Source organism: Triticum aestivum, chromosome 5A, assembly GCF_018294505.1.
Source record: "Triticum aestivum cultivar Chinese Spring chromosome 5A, IWGSC CS RefSeq v2.1, whole genome shotgun sequence".
Lineage (NCBI taxonomy): Eukaryota > Viridiplantae > Streptophyta > Magnoliopsida > Poales > Poaceae > Triticum > Triticum aestivum.
The window spans coordinates 232,816,603-232,830,980 of record NC_057806.1 but is presented as its reverse complement, the minus strand read 5'-3'; positions in this window follow the sequence as shown (position 1 = coordinate 232,830,980).

The window sequence follows — 14,378 nt, the reverse complement described above, 5'->3', positions numbered from 1 at the left end:
ATTTATCTGCTAGACTATTAAGTTTTATGCCAACCTTCCTTTTGTTATATAGATGTAATTTGTTTTGGTGCGATACAAAAAATATTCTTAATGTGCAGCCACCGCCTAAAGAAAACATCAAGCCATTTTTGTATAGTGTAGGGTGTTCCCTATATTTGCACTGGTGGCGATCTTTGATGCCGAGAGGATGTAATCTGTGCAATCGCCTTAATAGCCTAGCGTTAGTTTCGGCCTTATTTATTTCCTAGTCTTCTTTTTCCCTGGTTTACTAGTGGCCGCAACTACCATGGTCCATATACGGGCCGTAGGATCCATGGGTCTCCTATGGGCCGTCGATAAATGGGCATGTAATTGATGGGCCTCGGGCCGTCGGATAAATGGGTCTACATGGGCCATAATCGGGCGTAATTGGTATCGGCCCTGCACGGTAACAGGCCGTTAACAGGCCGTAGGACAGCAAAGGCTTAATTCTGTCACAGGCACAACGGGTCGTTAATGGGCCAGAATATAGGATGGGCTGGAAACGGCGCAACGGGTTAACAGGCCAGAAACGGGCGACTCTTGCCATGGGCCGAATTTGGCCCATTAGGGTAACATGCCAGTAACGGGCCGGCTCTTGCCATGGGCCGAATTTGGCCCATTAGTGGAACAGGCCAGTAACGGGCCAACTCTTGCCATGGGCCGAATTTGGCCCATTAGGGGAATAGGACAGTAACGGGCCGGAAGTAATCAAGGGCCGAAAAGGAGCCCAAGAACGTATGGGTCGTCAATAGGCCGAAAGCTAACACGGGCTAGAAATGGCCCATGTAAATCATGGGCCGTCAATGGGTATAAAGAAAATTACTGTTCATTATGGGCTAGAGTCACCATGGGCCTTTACCTGGGCTGGCCTATTATGGCACACGAAAATCTTGTGGGCCTTTACCTGGGCCGGCCCATTATGGCCCGTGAAAACTTGTGGGCCTTTAGCTGGGCTAGCCCATTATGGTCCGCAAAATCTCGTGGGCCTTTAGCTGGGCCGGCCCATTATGGTCCGCAAAATCTTGTGGGCCTTTAGTTGGGCCGGCCCATTTAAACTTGTTGGGCCATGCCACGTGTCGAGATATCATAGGCGCCTTCTGTCAAGTGAGTGGATGACATCTGTCCCAACGATGAGCCGACACGTGTTTCCTCTAGCCAATGATGATTTTACACGTGGAAAATCCCCATTGGTCGGGGCTGTTAATGGGTTATCGGATCCAAAACCTGACTCGATAGCTTAACGGGGTTCCGTTACGGTGGATGCCACGTGTCGGTCACCCTTGACGAAAGCACTTCTGTGACGCGCAATTTATCGTCATGGAAGTGGACACTTCCGTGATGATAATTTTGGTAATGCCATGGAACACTTCTACGACAGCACAGGTATGACTATCTTGATTCTGTCATAAATTTGTCATGGATGTACGTGCATGACAAAAAAGCGACCTACTGTGACAAACACGTATCATCACGGAAGTGTATTTTTTTGTAGTGATGTATGCCGAATATAGTCATGCGTGCTTATGGAAAGAACTTGCATGTCATCTTTTGTCCTACCCTCCCGTGGCAGCGGGGTCCTATTGGAAACTAAGGGATATTAAGGCCTCCTTTTAATAGAGTACCGGACCAAAGCATTAGCACTTAGTGAATACACGAACTCCTCAAACTACGGTCATCACCGGGAAGTATCCCAAACTATTGTCAGTCCGGTGTTGCTGACCATAACACGTAGTAGGTGACTAGAACTTGCAAGATAAGATCAAGAACACAAATATATTCATGAAAACATAATAGGTTCAAATCTGAAATCATGGCACTCAGGCCCTAGTGACAAGCATTTGGCATAGCAAAGTCATAGAAACATCAATATTAGAACATAGTGGATACAAGGGATCAAATCCTAACAAAATTAACTCAATTACATGGTAAATCTCATCCAACCCATCACCGTCCAGCAAGCCTACAATGGGATTACTCACGCACGGCGGTGAGCATCATGAAATTGGTGATGGAGGATGGTTGATGATGACGATGGCGACGGATTCCCCTCTCCAGAGCCCCAAACGGACTCCAGATCTGCCCTCCCGAGGAAGAACAGGGCTTGGCGGCAGCTTTGTATCATAAAACGTGATGATTCCTGCTCTCTTATTTTTTTTCTCCTCGAAAGTGAATATATGGAGTTGGAGTTGAGGTCGGTGGAGGCCCAGGGGGCCCACAAGGATGGAGGGTGTGCCCCCACCCTTGTGGCCAGGGTGTGGGCACCCTTTGGTCGATTCTTTTGCCAATATTTTTTATTAATTCCAAAAATCATCTTTGTGAAGTTTCAGGTCATTCTGAGAACTTCTATTTCTGCACAAAATTAACATCATGTCGGTGCAACAAACCCTGGTTCTGTTGACCAACCATGCACACGCACAAGATCAAGATTGAAGCATGAGCTTAAGTGGGAGATTGCGGAACTAAGAGATTTGAAGAACCAACATGCAGCTCAGAAGGACCAAGATTGAGCCTAGGGAGTAGAATATTGGCAAAAGAAGGGCCTCCCTTGCCGGGCAGGCGAGCCCGACAAGGGGCGAGGCCACCACCAGAGCCTGCTGGGGCTCGCGGGGGCAGGACCGCCCCACCAACCACTCAAGCACGATTCATGTCGTCAATCAGTGCGCTGTCAAGTCGGGAGATGATTAAGTGGCAACTATTCGCCACATGGCATCCCTTTCGTACAGAGAATCCTATAGATGACACCCGTCCTACGACGTGTCAAGAAGGAAAGCGTGGAGCTGGCAAGATAGCCAGGCAGGCCTTGCCGGGCGCCCAGTGTGTGACACTAAGCAGTGCATTTAATGCGCCCTATCAGCCCGCAGAGTTAGGTATGATAGCACTGTTTGCTATCATATCAGAGGATAATGACCACTTTGCCACTGTGGTGACTCCTTAATCTATAAAAGGTGTCCCATGGAACTCATGGGGGGTAGAAGGTTGGAAAGTTGACAACCCAAAGCCACCACATGCACGTAGTCGCTGCAGGCAAACCTTGTCGGCCAAGTGTACAACGCACCACCACATTCATTCTTCCATCAATCCACTAAAGCAGGAGTAGGGTCTTACGCCTCGCGGTGGCTCGAACCTGGGTAAATCGCTTGCATGCTCTCTGCCCCGCTACCGTATGCTGGTCTACTCTTTGTGCAATGAGCCATCCCCCTGCCGAACCAACAATGGGCCACCCGGTCCCATAGGTCGCCACGGAAATCCCGCGACATCTTTGGCACGCCAGGTAGGGGGAGCGCTTGCGCGAACCTGAAAGTGTATGCCACGCATCATCTTCATTGACATTTTCACCCTCGACGGCGCCCTCAACCATGGCGCCCAAGAAGAAATCTGGCACCTCGGCCCATCCATCCACCTCGAAGGCTCCTCCGCTCGCGGCCTCTAATGATGCAAGGGACACGGGAGCTCGTGAGGACATGGACGGCGCAGGGGCGTGGTTGGAGCAGGTGGCACCGTTGACACCTCCCCAGCGGCTGATACGGGGGCTATATCTACCGGAGGAGAACATCATCAGCAGGGTCCCGACGATCAAGCTCCGCAAGGTGCGGGCGAGGGCGTCACTCTGTCCGCACCCCTCCTCTCGCTAACAAGCACAGCCGCAGCAATGCTGCTCGGTCCGAGGCGAGCCATCGCCCTCCAGTCGCCCCCATCATGGGAGCGGCCGCGGCACATGCTCCTCCTCCCGGACGGGCCAACCAGGCCGGTGCACTCAACAGAGCTGCTAATCTTCGAGCACCACCGCCACGCGTCCCTGCTGCCCCAGTGGTCGTCCCACAGCAGCGTGGGCGGGGCGCCGCCGCCGCCGCTGGCACCATCCGGAGCCTAGCGACGGTGCAGTCGACGTCATCAACATCCATGCCAAGCACGGCCACGGAGGCCAGGGCGCGAGCTCAGCTATTACTGAGGTTACCGCCAACAGCCGAGCAGATGGATGAGTGGCATGCCACCATCCAAAGCCTCCTTGGTTTCACTGAAGCTGGGGGCTCACGATGAGCTTGCCCACTGCAACCTCCCCAAGCAACAGCCACCGCCCGTGCCGCTAGCCATACGAAGGGGGCCGTCCCCACGGTTCAATCCCCGCCACGGCAGTCAGCGAGGGTGTAGCAGAATCAAGACCCCGACGATGTCTCGATGGCCTCTTTTGACCCTCGAGCACATCCATGCCAACATCAAACCTCGGAAGATAGGCGACGGGGGGATGCGTGCGTCGTTGCTGAACGACACCACGATGATCCCCGCCAGATCGACGGGGTGACGGCCTCAACATCGATGAACCTGCACTCGGTGTTGGCGGGTGCCTACCCTTCGAGGTTGGTTGCCCTGCCTTTACACAAGAGTTACGGCAAGTACGTTGGCCGTCAGTTCGCATGTTCAAGCCAAAGATACTTAAGAAGTACGACAGGAGGCTGATCCCGACCGAGTTCCTGAGCATCTACACCATCACTATTCAGGCTGTCGGGGGAAGAGATGAGAAGGTGTTCGCCAACTACTTCCCTTTGGCCCTGATGTCCAATGTGAGGTCTTGGCTGATGCACCTGCCGAAGAAATCCATTTCATCATGGACAGACCTGTGCCACGAGTTCATCGGTTCCTTCACCGGTGGCACATATAGTACCGGCAAGAAGGCCAAGGCTAAGGCCCCCGACAAGGAAGCCGCAGTGTGCGCTACCTGCCAAGAAGCCGCTGCCACAGAAAAAGTTGGGAAAGGTGATGCGCCGTACTGCAAGCGCCATCGGACCAAAGGACATGACCTTCAGGACTGTTATCAGGTTGAGCAGCTTGTGAAGAGAAGGAGAGAAGAGTATGATAAGCATGATAAGGAGAAAGGTCAGAATGCTGCTGGCGGTATGGTCTGGGGTGTTGAAGTAAATCGCCCCGGCAGACCCTTTCAGAACCAAGGAAAGCCCGCTAGGGGCCAAGAGAAGGAAACCTGTGATTATGCAAGTGATGGAGGGGATGAAGAGGAAACTAGTGAGTAGGAATTTCAGAAGGCCACTAATGCCCTATGCATTGATGGAGGTGCATCTTTGCACACCTCTCATTGCCAACTCAAGCGATGGGCACGAGAGGTCAATGTTGTGGAACCAGCGCCAGTGGCCCAGAAGCCGCTCAAGTGGTCCCGCACACCCATATTCTTTGATGAGGAGGATCACCCTTGCCCTACCACAGCGGTGGGGTGTTTGCCATTGTTGGTCTCCCCAACAATTCGCAACCTCAAGGTCACAAATATGTTAGTGGATGGCGGGGCCGGGTTGAATCTGATTTCCCCATCAGTAATCATCAAGCTTCAGATAGGAGAAGAGGAGCTAGAGGCCGCCGACACGTTTCAAGGAGTTAACCCTGGCAGGAGTCATCCTAAGGGGAAGATCACGTTGCCGGTGACATTTGGGGGAGAGCAGAACTTTCGAACTGAGAAGATTGTGTTTGATGTGGTTGACCTCCCCCTGCCGTACAATGGGATTCTTGGACGACCAGCCCTAGCCAAGTTCATGGCAGCATCTAACTATTCTTACAACACCCTGAAAATGCCTGGGCCATTGGGAGTCATCACTATCCTGTCAGATGAGAAGGATGGATTATCTATGTGGACAAGATGTATCGGGATGCAATCACAGCAAAGGTTGCGGCGGCAGTAGTTCCCGCCAAGGAAATCAAAGAAAAGAAGAGGGATTGTAGGACCTCCGGCAAGGAGTCCGAGAAGCGTGCCCCCTTTGAGTGCACGACACCCATTGATGACATGCCGGAGTGTTCCAACAGCAAGAGATCCAAGGTTACTGCACCTCAACTGAAGAAGGTCCCAGAAGGGCTGGCTGGCGTTGGTGGTACTTTCACTATCAGCGCCACTCTCGATGACAAAAGGGAAAGCACGCTCGTTGCCTTCCTGCGGGCGAATATCGATGTGTTTGCATGGCAACCATCTGATGTCCCCGGTGTTCCCAGGGAGGTAATTGAGCACCACCTTGCCGTCTGCCCACATGCCCGACCCGTCAAGCAGAAAGTACGGAAGCAGGCCTTGGAGAGGCAGCAGTTCATTGCCGAAGAGATCAAGAAGTTGGAGGCAGCTGGTTTGGTTAGAGGAGTATTGCATCCTACATGGTTGGCAAATCTAGTAGTTGTCCAGAAAGCTAATTGGAGGTGGAGGCTTTTCATTGATTTCACAAACCTCAACAAAGCTTGCCTGAAGGACCCATTTCCCTTGCCGTGCATCGAGCAGATCGTGGATTCTACTTCGGGATGTGATTTTCTCTCCTTTCAGGATGCATACTTAGGATATCATCAGATCTTCATGTCTAAGGAAGATGAAGAGAACACATCATTCATCACTCCATATGGTACGTACTGCTTTATCTGCATGCCGTTCGGATTAAAGAGTGTCGGGTCCACTTTTGCAAGGGCAGTCCAGATCGGTTTTGAGCCACAGTTGCACTAGAATATAGAAGCCTATATGGATGATATCGTGGTCAAAACCAAGGATAAGGCCACCCCTATCAAGGATTTGGAAGAGACATTTGCCAATCTGCACAAGATCAATCTGAAGCTTAACCCGAAGAAGTGTGTGTTTGGTGTTCCCTTCGGCAAGCTACTTCGGTTCTTCGTGTCCCATTGTGGGATCGAAGCCAACCCCGACAAGATCAAGGCCATTCAGCAGATCCAAGTGCCAAGGACAATTAAGGATGTGAGGAGCTTGACAGGATGAGTTGCCGCGCTGAGAAGATTCATATCCAAGTCAATCGAGCGTGCCCTGCCATTCTTCAAGGTTTTGAAGAAGGCGGGACCTATGAAGTGGAACCCAGAAGCAGATGCAGCTCTGCAAGAGTTGAAAGCCTCCCTATCGTCTATTCCTACCTTGGTTACACCCAAACCCCAAGAACCATTATTGCTATATTTGGCGGCAACCAACCAAGTGGTCAGTGTGGCTTTGGTAGTGCAGCAATAGGTGGATGAGGTAGAAAGCGGCCAGATCACGACAGAGTTAGAAAATGATTAGGACAGCAATGAGCATGGCAACGAGAGCAACCCCAAGGATGCGGCAAGGAAGAAAGTGGTGCAGCGCCCAGTGTACTTCGCCAGCTCCTTGTTGCAAGGGGCTAGGTCGAGGTACTCTGGAATGCAAAAGTTGATCTTTGGTCTCATTATGGCCTCAAGGAAACTGCACCACTAATTCCAAGTCCATGAGATCACGGTTGTCACTCGTTTTCCGTTGCAAAGGATACTCCGAAACCCTGAGTGATGAGGACATGACTACCTTGGATATGACCAAAAAATATTGCATATATGCATATTTGTCAGGTGATTTCTAGTGCAAACTATTCAATAATCTATTTATGTTATCCAGAACAAAAATACTTCACACACTTTTGTGTTTTGTCTAATTGCAGGTGTATGGGACATTTGTACAATCCACATATGAAGATAAGGAAGAAAGAGATGTTTATTTGCTGTCCAAAAAGTTCTCTCACGTCACTTTTGGCCCAAGAGAAGATAGAGTCCAAGTCTCTCACGTTCTGGATTCAGATTCGGACTGCACAGACATACCTGACTCAAAACGCACACAAGTTTTTCATACGGACTCCGAATTGGGTGATTCTTTTTTTGTTGGAAACTAGATTTCGTGCACTTTCCAACCCAATTGGAATCACCTTCAAATTCGTCCGGAGCGTTGAGTTGTGGACGAAACAATCTGATGCTGCAGCAGAATCCGAGTCAAACTACAAGTCCAAAGGTGTTACATCACCTCCACTTGGGCCCATTGGCCTTGTACGACCTAGATTTAGTTTTAGGCTGCCTTGGGACGTCCTCCCACCTCCTTGGCCGCCACCCCTTGCTCCTATATAAGTAGATCCATCTAGTAGCTTTTCCTTGGGATTTGTTTAGTTAAAAGTTAGCCATTGCAACTTTGTGTACTTCGTTTGTGTCCAACGACCAGACCAAGACCGCTTCCGGATCCCCACCTTTATCAATACTTCATATATATTCGCAATATTCAGATTGCTTTTATCATATTCTTGCTCGTTCTTCGATTGCTTGCAGGAATAGACCTTCGTGGTCAGGTTGATCGTGCTCCGGCGTGGTCAATAACCTCAGGAGATTGGTTTAGCGATTGCTAAGGCGCAACGTCGTGCACGTTTGTAGTCGGATCGTCAAAGTCGTCTCCACCAAATCGATAGTTATCATCTCATCGAAAGATCGGGACACCCTCGCCTCTATCAAGTGGTATCAGTTTTCAGGTTGCTCGGTGAGAATTTCCAGTTTTCCTAGATTCATGACAGGATCCAGAGTCAATTCATGGGCTTTGTCGATCGCGGGAGACGTGCAACCACCTTTGCAAATACCACAACCGTCACGAGAGGTGCACAAACATCCAAATGCACATGATCAAGTTAATGTATCTATACCACCATTTAATGGCCGTTTTAAACCTGCTTTATATATTGAATGGGAGTTCGACATAAAAAATATATTTGCTTCCCATAATTTCGATGAACATAAAAAGGTTAAGGTTGCGGTTGGTTCTTTCACTGGGTATGCTTTGGTTTGGTGGAGTGAATATTGTCGGTTACACCCTGATTATATACCTACTACTTGGGATGATTTGAAACTTGCCATGCGACATACTTTCGTCCCTGCTTATTATACTCGTGACATGATTAAGAAGTTGCAACACTTAAAACAAGGTAGTGAAACTGTAACAAAATATTATGATGATTTACAAACTACCTTGTTGCATTCCTCTTTAGAAGAAAGTGAAGATGATTTTATGGATAGATTTTGGGGAGGATTAAACCGTGATATTCAAGAGATACTAATTCATGAAGAGTGTTATCCTATGGACCATTTGTTTCATCTTGCTTGCAAAGCTGAACAGGAAATAAAACGACGTGTTGGCCACGAGGAGAACAATCGCACGGTGCACATTCCAAGAGTTGATATGATTGTTCCTTCAACTACTAGGCATACTATGACAACCACATCCGTTGTTGTCAGGACTACATCACCTCCACCATGTGACACATCGCCCCCGAGAGTGGCTACATCATCTGAGTTGATCATAAGAGGTAATGACAAAGGTACTGATCTTCCATCTCTACATGAGAATGATGAATGCCTTGTCAATTTGAATGCACCATCTGATGAGCTACCCACTACTTTGATCACACCACCTATTTTAGAGGACTACGTTGATAATTTGACTTTGCCATGTGATCAAACAACTGAAATACCAACAATTTTGAGTGCACCCATTGAATTAACTATTGATGCAAAAGAACCAATGTTTAATCATTTTGATATGACCTCTAATCTTGGTGATGATTCTGTGTTGAATGACTTATTGCATGTTTGCTTATTTAAGCATGTTGTAGCATGTAAATTTGATGCAAGTAAGGTTTATTCACCAATGTTGGGATGGTTTAATGATGAACATTGTGATGAGGACATCAATACAATTGTTACACCCACAGCCCCTGCTGCTATACATACTGGACCAATTACTAGAGCTCGTGCACGCCAACTAAATTACCAGGTACTTTCGTTTCTTGGTAATGATTCTAATGTTCATGAGAATATGATGCTGCCTAAATTGGATACATTTGTTTTGCTTACAAATGAAGGGCCTAGCTTGGAGAAGGATGAACATTGGAGCAAGAACAAGAATGGAGTTACAAGTGATGATTTCAGGACTTTGAAGCCACCATAATGGGTGCATGAAGCCTTGGACGAAATATACAAGATGCCACTTCATAAATTTCGTCCCGAGGCTATTTTAGGTGCTGCGTCACCTTATTATTGGGCCAGGCCCATATAATTTCGAAATACATAAGTATAGGCTATTTTTAGAGTCCGTATGTGTGGGGAAACAAGAGATAGGGTTGATTTCGGACCCCTCCACCAAGGGCCACGAAATTCCCCCCTCTTCCTCCATATATACAGCCCTTAGGGCATCGTTTAGACTTTGGGTTTTGTTTAGATTAAAAGTTCGCCATAGCTGCAACTTCGCGTACTTCGTTTGTGTTCAACGACCAGACAAAGACGTCACAGAACCCCACCTTGATCAATAAAGCTTTCATCTTATATTCGCAATATCCAGATTGCAATCTTAGTTTCTTGCTTGTTCTTCGTTTGCTCGCAGGAAACAGACCCTCGTGGTCAGGTTGATCGTGCTCCGGCGTGGTCAATAACCTCTCGGAGTTGGTTTAGCGATTGCTAAGGCGCGACGTCCTCGCACGTTCGTAGTCGGATCGTCAAAGTCGACTTCCACCAAAGCGAAATCCACCATCTCATCGAAAGACGGGACACCTTTGCCTCTATCAGAAAGTGAAGATGATTTTATGGATAGATTTTGGGGAGGATTAAACCGTGATATTCAAGAGATACTAATTCATGAAGAGTGTTATCCTATGGACCATTTGTTTCATCTTGCTTGCAAAGCTGAACAGGAAATAAAACGACGTGTTGGCCACGAGGAGAACAAGCGCACGGTGCACATTCCAAGAGTTGATATGATTGTTCCTTCAACTACTAGGCATACTATGACAACCACATCCGTTGTTGTTAGGACTACATCACCTCCACCATGTGACACATCGCCCCCGAGAGTGGCTACATCATCTGAGTTGATCATAAGAGGTAATGACAAAGGTACTGATCTTCCATCTCTACATGAGAATGATGAATGCCTTGTCAATTTGAATGCACCATCTGATGAGCTACCCACTACTTTGATCACACCACCTATTTTAGAGGACTACCTTGATAATTTGACTTTGCCATGTGATCAAACAACTGAAATACCAACAATTTTGAGTGCACCCATTGAATTAACTATTGATGCAAAAGAACCAATGTTTAATCATTTTGATATGACCTCTAATCTTGGTGATGATTCTGTGTTGAATGACTTATTGCATGTTTGCTTATTTAAGCATGTTGTAGCATGTAAATTTGATGCAAGTAAGGTTTATTCACCAATGTTGGGATGGTTTAATGATGAACATTGTCAATCATTTGAAATGAATAAGAGCTTCACTTATATGTGCAAACTGAGTTGCTATATTTTCATGCCTTCTACTTCTTGTGCTAATTTTTTGGCTTTAGATTTTATGAACTATGCAAGTTACTCATCTATTCATGTGTCATATATGCAAAAATCAAGGGAAGTAAAAATGGATGACATATACATATACAACATGTACACCTTGTCTTTTTTGTTAGCCACATTTCAGAATAAGCAACGCCGAGGACGGCTTTATTTTCAAGAAGGGGAGGATGATGAGGACATGACTACCTTGGATATGACCAAAAATATTGCATATATGCATATTTGTCAGGTGATTTCTAGTGCAAACTATTCAATAATCTATTTATGTTATCCAGAACAAAAATACTTCACACACTTTTGTGTTTTGTCTAATTGCAGGTGTATGGGACATTTGTACAATCCACATATGAAGATAAGTAAGAAAGAGATGTTTATTTGCTGTCCAAAAAGTTCTCTCACGTCACTTTTGGCCCAAGAGAAGATAGAGTCCAAGTCTCTCACGTTCTGGATTCAGATTCGGACTGCACAGACATACCTGACTCAAAACGCACACAAGTTTTTCATACGGACTCCGAATTGGGTGATTCTTTTTTTGTTGGAAACTAGATTTCGTGCACTTTCCAACCCAATTGGAATCACCTTCAAATTCGTCCAGAGCGTTGAGTTGTGGACGAAACAATCTGATGCTGCAGCAGAATCCGAGTCAAACTACAAGTCCAAAGGTGTTACATCACCTCCACTTGGGCCCATGAGCCTTGTACGACCTAGGGTTAGTTTTAGGCTGCCTTGGGACGTCCTCCCACCTCCTTGGCCGCCACCCCTTGCTCCTATATAAGTAGATCCATCTAGTAGCTTTTTCCTTGGGTTTTGTTTAGATTAAAAGTTCGCCATAGCTGCAACTTCGCGTACTTCGTTTGTGTTCAACGACCAGACAAAGGCGTCACAGAACCCCACCTTGATCAATAAAGCTTTCATCTTATATTCGCAATATCCAGATTGCAATCTCAGTTTCTTGCTTGTTCTTCGTTTGCTCGCAGGAAACAGACCCTCGTGGTCAGGTTGATCGTGCTCCGGCGTGGTCAATAACCTCTCGGAGTTGGTTTAGCGATTGCTAAGGCGCGACGTCCTCGCACGTTCGTAGTCGGATCGTCAAAGTCGACTTCCACCAAAGCGATATCCATCATCTCATCGAAAGACGGGACACCTTTGCCTCTATCATTTTTGGGTTTTGTTTCTTGTTCTACTAATCATGACAGGATCCAGAGTCAATTCATGGGCTTTGTCGATCGCGGGAGATGTGCCACCACCTTTGCAAATACCACAACCGTCACGAGAGGTACACAAACATCCAAATGCACATGATCAGGTTAATGTATCTATACCACCATTTAATGGCCGTTTTAAACCTGCTTTATATATTGAATGGGAGTTCGACATAAAAAATATATTTGCTTCCCATAATTTCAATGAACATAAAAAGGTTAAGGTTGCGGTTGGTTCTTTCACTGGTTATGCTTTGGTTTGGTGGAGTGAATATTGTCGGTTGCACCCTGATTATATACCTACTACTTGGGATGATTTGAAACTTGCCATGCGACATACTTTCGTCCCTGCTTATTATACTCGTGACATGATTAAGAAGTTGCAACACTTAAAACAAGGTAGTGAAACTGTAACAAAATATTATGATGATTTACAAACTACCTTGTTGCATTCCTCTTTAGAAGAAAGTGAAGATGATTTTATGGATAGATTTTGGGGAGGATTAAACCGTGATATTCAAGAGATACTAATTCATGAAGAGTGTTATCCTATGGACCATTTGTTTCATCTTGCTTGCAAAGCTGAACAGGAAATAAAACGACGTGTTGGCCACGAGGAGAACAAGCGCACGGTGCACATTCCAAGAGTTGATATGATTGTTCCTTCAACTACTAGGCATACTATGACAACCACATCCGTTGTTGTTAGGACTACATCACCTCCACCATGTGACACATCGCCCCCGAGAGTGGCTACATCATCTGAGTTGATCATAAGAGGTAATGACAAAGGTACTGATCTTCCATATCTACATGAGAATGATGAATGCCTTGTCAATTTGAATGCACCATCTGATGAGCTACCCACTACTTTGATCACACCACCTATTTTAGAGGACTACGTTGATAATTTGACTTTGCCATGTGATCAAACAACTGAAATACCAACAATTTTGAGTGCACCCATTGAATTAACTATTGATGCAAAAGAACCAATGTTTAATCATTTTGATATGACCTCTAATCTTGGTGATGATTCTGTGTTGAATGACTTATTGCATGTTTGCTTATTTAAGCATGTTGTAGCATGTAAATTTGATACAAGTAAGGTTTATTCACCAATGTTGGGATGGTTTAATGATGAACATTGTCAATCTTTTGAAATGAATAAGAGCTTCACTTATATGTGCAAACTGAGTTGCAATATTTTCATGCCTTCTACTTCTTGTGCTAATTTTTTGGCTTTAGATTTTATGAACTATGCAAGTTACTCATCTATTCATGTGTCATATATGCAAAAATCAAGGGAAATAAAAATGGATGACATATACATATACAACATGTACACCTTGTCTCTTTTGTTAGCCACATTTCAGATTAAGCAACGCCGAGGACGGCTTTATTTTCAAGAAGGGGAGGATGATGAGGACATGACTACCTTGGATATGACCAAAAATATTGCATATATGCATATTTGTCAGGTGATTTCTAGTGCAAACTATTCAATAATCTATTTATGTTATCCAGAACAAAAATACTTCACACACTTTTGTGTTTTGTCTAATTGCAGGTGTATGGGACATTTGTACAATCCACATATGAAGATAAGTAAGAAAGAGATGTTTATTTGCTGTCCAAAAAGTTCTCTCACGTCACTTTTGGCCCAAGAGAAGATAGAGTCCAAGTCTCTCACGTTCTGGATTCAGATTCGGACTGCACAGACATACCTGACTCAAAACGCACACAAGTTTTTCATACGGACTCCGAATTGGGTGATTCTTTTTTTGTTGGAAACTAGATTTCGTGCACTTTCCAACCCAATTGGAATCACCTTCAAATTCGTCCGGAGCATTGAGTTGTGGATGAAACAATCTGATGCTGCAGCAGAATCCGAGTCAAACTACAAGTCCAAAGGTGTTACATCACCTCCACTTGGGCCCATTGGCCTTGTACGACCTAGATTTAGTTTTAGGCTGCCTTGGGACGTCCTCCCACCTCCTTGGCCGCCACCC